Source organism: Sturnus vulgaris, chromosome 1 (assembly GCF_052056855.1).
Source record: "Sturnus vulgaris isolate bStuVul1 chromosome 1, bStuVul1.hap1, whole genome shotgun sequence".
Taxonomy (NCBI): Eukaryota; Metazoa; Chordata; class Aves; order Passeriformes; family Sturnidae; genus Sturnus; species Sturnus vulgaris.
The window spans coordinates 96,289,083-96,295,465 of NC_142243.1; the positions used below are offsets into that span (position 1 = coordinate 96,289,083).

General features: G+C 45.2%; 1 protein-coding gene across 1 annotated transcript in view; it reads right to left on the reverse strand.

Moving 5' to 3' along the window:
- Positions 1 to 6,161, reverse strand: part of AHRR (aryl hydrocarbon receptor repressor) — an 84,464-nt gene extending 78,303 nt beyond the window's left edge. Inside the window, exon 1 of the mRNA XM_014875174.2 lies at positions 6,039 to 6,161. The gene's annotated coding sequence lies outside the window, so the exon portion shown is untranslated. The remainder of the gene's footprint in view (positions 1 to 6,038) is intronic.
- Between the last annotated feature and the right edge of the window lie 222 nt (positions 6,162 to 6,383).

The window sequence follows — 6,383 nt, forward strand, 5'->3', positions numbered from 1 at the left end:
TAAGTCTTGCTTGGGTATTTTTAGATTTTAAAATACTAATTTTCATAAACAAGTCATGACTACAAGTAGTCAACTTCATAAAATTAGGGCAATAAATGGGGGGGAAATTTGATCTCTTGCCTTCAAAACTCCCAGGATTCTAAGATAAAAAAGCAAACATTTTATCACATCACATCCTATCACAATATCACTTGTCATAAAGCATTTGCTACTATCCAAAACCACCTGACACTTATAGAGAAGCTAGTATAAGATTTACTGATTCTCATCCACTCCTGAAAAGTAATAAACAGGCATTTTTCATGGAGTGAAAATCACAGGGAATCTCCCCAATTACAGGGTAGGAGAGAGCTCTTTCATCTGCTTTTATAGCCTGCCTTCCCTCCCCAGTCCCTTAACACCCATCTATCCCAAGACAGAAAGATTTTGTTAATCATTGCAAATGGGACTGAAAAGACCCTCAAGAGACTGTACAGAACATCATTCCCTGCTTCATACAGAAGCAGCTGTACCAAAACCATTCAGAGGTTGCATATCTGAGAAATGGCTTGTGAGCATGAAAGACTTGTCTGTTTTTTCTAGCTAAATCAATTGATTTAATAAAAAAGTGCCACATCTTTCTTGTCTTTTACATGCTTAGGCCATCATAGCTGTAACAACACAGCTGTTAAACCACTCCCCAACGATGCTTATACTGAAGAAGTACAGTCTCTATGAGTACCCCAGAGATTTTACTCTGGCAATTAACTATCGCTAAAATCTCAAATTTTTTTCCTAAGCATGTTAAACTACATTTTCCTTACTACAGCACACGGTATTTCTATCATAATTTATTGCCCTTACTGACATTAACTTAAATTACAGTTTAACTTCAACTAACTTTGCAGCTAATCCCGTATTTCTGATGATTTTAAACTTCTTTCTCTTTATTTATTTTATTTTTCTTGCCTCTAGACTAAATAATTTTTCTAAACTTCACTTGTAAGAAATGTTTTTCTACACCTGATAATCCTCTGGACTCTTAATTCTATCTGCAATTTTTTTCTCAAGTACCCTGGTCCCAAATGAGTGCAATACTCTAGCTGAAGACCTACTTTAGCTGAGCAGGACAAAAAGATTGACGTACCTCAGAAAAACCATTTCTCTTCTAATACACTATTTTTACAACAGTGCAATGCTACTGACTCATGTTTAGCTTGTGAACCACCACTTTTCCACATCCTTTTCTCCTTAGCCGTTCCCTATACTATATTTGAGTACATTATTTACTACTGATTTAAGATAAACCTTTGCACTAAACCTCATAGACTCATATCCTGGTTGGTTTTCTGGAGTTTGTGGCTGTCAAAAATCACTCTGAATTTAACTTTTATCTTCCAGGGTGCCTGAAACCTGTTTGGTGACCTCTGCAGGCTGAATGCCCACATGCTCTGGCCCCTCATTTGAGATGTTCATGAAACAGAGAGCAGTCTGACAGACCCTGTGGAGTACCAACCTGAACAGTAGTCCTCTCCGTATACCCCTCCAAAATCTCTAATGCCCACAAAACAGCCTCATCAAATTTTGCTTCTCTATAAATGGCCTGAAACAAGAAGGAAGCACAATGTTTGTGGAATGATTCCTCATTTTAGGACAAGGAGAGAGACTCAATCTGACAAGTGCACTAGGAGTTCTCAGATATCAGAAAAACACATTTTGGAGAGGCAAATCCCTGTGAGAGACAACGAAGAAGAAGAAGAAGAAGAAGAGCTGCTTTCCAAACCATGCTGCCCTGAGTGTAAGGTGAGAACATAATATTTGAAGTTTCAGTGAAGAAAAAAGTTCAAGAGATTACTTAGCATCATGACTCCCAGGGATCTGCACACTCCCAAATGCAGCAAAGAGCAACCAGGAAAGAGACAGTGACCCCAAAACTGCCATGCATTCAACTTCACTCTGTTTCAGCTGAAATGTTACAGAAGAGGGATAAGCCCTCTAATAGTGGGTTTCCACAGTCTTAAGAAACGACAAAACTTGATTTTATGTGAGCACGCTTTCAGCAAGCTAAATATACTGAAATGACCATTCAGCATCAATACTAATACAGTTAAAGAATGAGGAATAAATATCTAACGAATTTAGTGCATGCACAGATATTGCTGTTGAATACAGAGCAATAGCTCTGGTGCACCAGGCAGCACTGCAGACACAGAACAAACATGATTGCAAACACTATGTTTTGCAGCCCCAGCTTCATATGGATTGCATCATGCAAATTATTTGTGTTGCCTGCAGATGCAGCCTTAATTCAAAAGCATAAGACAGTACGGACCAGCCCTCATGCGACAAGTTCCTGGGTACAGACTAAATGCTTTGTTCAGAAATGCTCATACTGAAGACTTTCCACTCACAGACAGCTAAGCACTGCCACCTTGCACAATTTTACACAGCCATCCTGCACACCAGAAGGAACCTCTCAGAGGCAAAGGGTAAGATTCAGAATAAGGTTTCAAAGAGGTAAAAGTGATACACTGCGTCTCTTGTGATTGTAGCTGCACACGTGTGAACCTGAGGGTTGCACTTGAGTGAACAGCTTCGACCTGGTCTGTGCTGAAATGGTTGTATATCACACACTGGCACAGGGAACCTTAGGGGTATGTAATTCTTTAGGGTGCATTTAGTTGATGTTATGCTGGCATAATTGTTTCCACCTCACCTGTGCAACCCTTTAAGTCTGTCAACTCGAGTTTTGTAGTTACGTATGACATATTTGATATGCTGACAGCAATACCACGCAGACAGGACTTGCTACCAAAATCTCAAAGTTCAAGACTCTGAAGGTAAGTTGAATTAAATCCAACATGACTGTGAACATCTCTGTGGGAGCTCTGGACAGACAGAGACATAATCCTAAAGCATTTCTATCTCAGGATGTTCATCTGGTTCCTGACTCTCAGTCAAATTCCCTGCAAAGCACCTTGAAATTTTCATTCTTCATGCAGACCCTGAAGGGTCACTTTCCTCTTGAAAAAAAAGGCTGAATTGGTACACACTAGGCTGCATATTTGCCGTCGTGTCCACTGTCTTTGCTTTGACCTCAAAGTGATTGTAGAAATTGTGACCTGCGGTTTCCTAGCGGCAATTTCCATAGAGGCCCGACAATGAAACTGCTTCTCCCGAAAGAAGTAGCTCCCGCTTCTGCCAGCCAAGTGTGGCTATATACATATGTATATATGCGTATATGTATATTAACATGTACCTCTGATACATAAGTGACCTTTTGCACCAGCTGGTAGCTGACAGGAAATTAATTTCTGGGGCAAAGACATTTGTTTGCTTCCCACGCCTTGTTGCAGCAGTGCTCTGTTCTGAGCACCAGAAAGCGCTGGACTGCTGCAGAGTCCTCCTGTTCCGCTTTGCCATGGCCGTGTGGTGACAGTGCCCACCACCAGTGACCTGTCACAAACATGGCAGTTAGGCAGCAATTGTGTGGGAACGTTCAATATCCCGTTGCCTCCCTCATGGCCAAATTGTGCTGTGCTCTCCCTGTACCAGGGAAGCAGGCTGGAGCTTCCTGCTCTCCAGGTAACCCCTTCAAGTGGGAGCAGAAAGGGCTGAGCAAAATCCCACTTGTGCCACTCAGGCAGGTTGGGTTAACAGTTGATGAACTGTGGTTATCTGAGCTATAGCTTATTCCTCATGGGTAAGCCAACTCAAATTGAAAACATCAACACTTTTCAGCAACGACTTTGTGTGTGTGGACATGACTCAAATTAGAATCAATGTCTGAGTTAGGACTACAGTTATTCCATAGTGAAGACAAGTCCACTATCCAATATCCCCTTCCCGAGCTTCAACTTTAATGGTTATTTGAACATTATTGTAAAAAAAAAGCCCTGGCTGACACTTCCTACCCAAACTTGGCAATTCCTTGAATTTTCCTCCAAAATCTGCTTTGTCCTAGCTGTCTCTGGGCACAAAGAGACACTCCCACATCCTTTACATTCCAGTTGGGGCTAATTGAACTCACATGTCAGCATGAGTCAGCAGTAATTACCAGGAATATTAAGGAAAGATTTGGCACCGGACTTTGATAATTCAATAGCAGAGCCCCCATGTTCAGTGGTGTCTGAGATGGGATCAAACCCCTTAAAGACGCAACAGCAAAAGCTGTATTGAGTTCTCTAGTCTCGTTTAACTACACATGGGCAGCTCCTGATACTGAAAGCATCTTTGCTATATTTCTTGATATACCTAGAGAAAGGAAAATGTAATGGAAAAATCATTTCTGAGTACTAAATTCTCCTCGCTTGAGTTTAAATCTGTTTATGCCCTGAAACCGATGAATCAATATTAGATTGGCTGGCTGGTTTTCGTAAACACTCACATTGCAAACAGGGCCTAGAAATGCATTTCCTCCTTACAATTCCTGAGAAGAAATCTGAATCGATGGGAGGCTGAGGTAATAACATACCTCTCCTCTCCCACGGCTCAGTTGAAATGAAAATCCTGAAGCCACGACAACCCGACTTTTCCACGTACAAGTGTTTGCTCCCCACCACTCTTCCCAAAACAGTCCCCCTCCGTACACCTTCACCCTACAGACTGTGTAGCCTTGTGCTTCCAGAGCTGGGGGCTGGAGGTGTTTGCACACCAGCCCAACACAAGCCCTAAAATCCCGATCTTCTCCTCGTCACTGACGAACACCCGAACACACTTTTATGGTCAACTATGGCGAAAAAAACGTTCGTCACAAACGTATGCGGACACAGAGACACGGTGGATGCGGCAGTGAAAAGTGAAGACTGCCTCAGCCTGTGCTCTGGCAGAGGATGCCGGCAGGAGCAACAGTGTGAAAGTCACAATCAAAGCCTTAACTGGAAACTCTTTCTGGATCTTAATATCTACAGTATAAGGTACTTTGTTTTTCACTGAAATAAATTCTCGCTCTTGGTTGCAAATTAACCAAGTGTCTTGCCGGTGAATTTGATCTTGTCAGTTATTAAGTCTCTCACTTAAATGAAATTTTTTAGTCTTAGCCCTCAGTCGTAACACTCTCTGCGTGTTCATAAAGGAGAACTGTTTTATTTTATCTAGTACAAACATATGTGCATCAACATTCTTTTCCACAGACTACTTCTGAACCCAACCAGATCATTCAGTTTTATTTAAATCCAGTCCTGGTTATCTTTTTGAAACCTCCAACTACCAAACGTTAAGCATATTCTTGTTGTTTGGGTTTTTTTTTTTCTGGAGGGCTTTTTTCTTTTTCTTTTCTGGTTAAATAGTCCATCTCTTGGAAACTGACAAAATGACGCACAAACATTGTTTTTGTCTGTCTTCAGGAAAAAAAGTTTTTTTACATGATATAACTTGGTTCTATGCAATTTAAATTATTCTTTTAAAAAGACGTAAAACTACAGCTTCACCCAAAGACGTACAAAATTCTTGTTTACTAAACAAAGTAACACGAAGTCAGAAAAAGCACCAGAGCCTTTCCCTCACTGTTTTTTCTCCCTTTGGTATGTCAAACTGAAACACAACAAGAATCCGTAGCGCAGAAGTTATAAAACGCTCAGAATTATTTCCAAGTCAAGTACTGGCTGACCCCAAGGCAAACCCACTCTGTCCCTTTCCGAGCAAGTACACCTGGGGCTCGAAAGAGGCAATGTGAAACTTTAGTTCACTTGTTTTCCCCTCGAAAGGTCTCTCGAAGCGGCAGCGCAAAGGATGTGGCCAAGGTGCCGCGGGGGGGATCTCCGCCGCCCCGCTTTCAGCCCTCGGGACAGAGAAGCACCGCTTGGGCATCACCCATCCGAAGGTCGGCCCGCACCGGCACCCCCGGGGCTCTCGCCTGGGAGCTACGGACCGGCACCGGCGCCCGGCTGGAAGAAGCGCGGCTGCGGTCCCAGCGCCTCCGACAAGGGCGGAGGGACCACCGACACCCCGGGGGCAGCGAGGGGCGAGGCGGCCGGAGCCGACAGTCCCCCGTTTCCCCCTCGCAACCTAGGCTGAAGCCTCTCCTGCCCGCCGCGAGCTCTCGGGATGCAGCGACTTACCCCACGGTCCCCGCCACGACCCGGGGGTGCAAAGTTTCTCCGGGCGAGCGGCAGCCCCCGGCCGCGGAGCAGGGCGGAGGTGCGGGAGCGAGCGGCGGGAGCGGGCCGGAGGGCGCCGGGGGTGGGGAGGATGCTCGGGCGCCGCGTCCCTCGTGATCCAGGTGGCGGGCGGGCGGCCGAGGGACGGGGCGAGCCGGCGCTGCCCGCTCGCACGCGATCCGCGCCCGCCGCGCCCCGGCGGCGCCAGAGGGCGCTGCTGCGGCGGCTCCGCGCCCGGCGGGAGCGGAGCGGGGCCGGGATCCGCCGGGATCTGCCGGGCGGGACCGCGGCGTTCGGCGCCCGGCC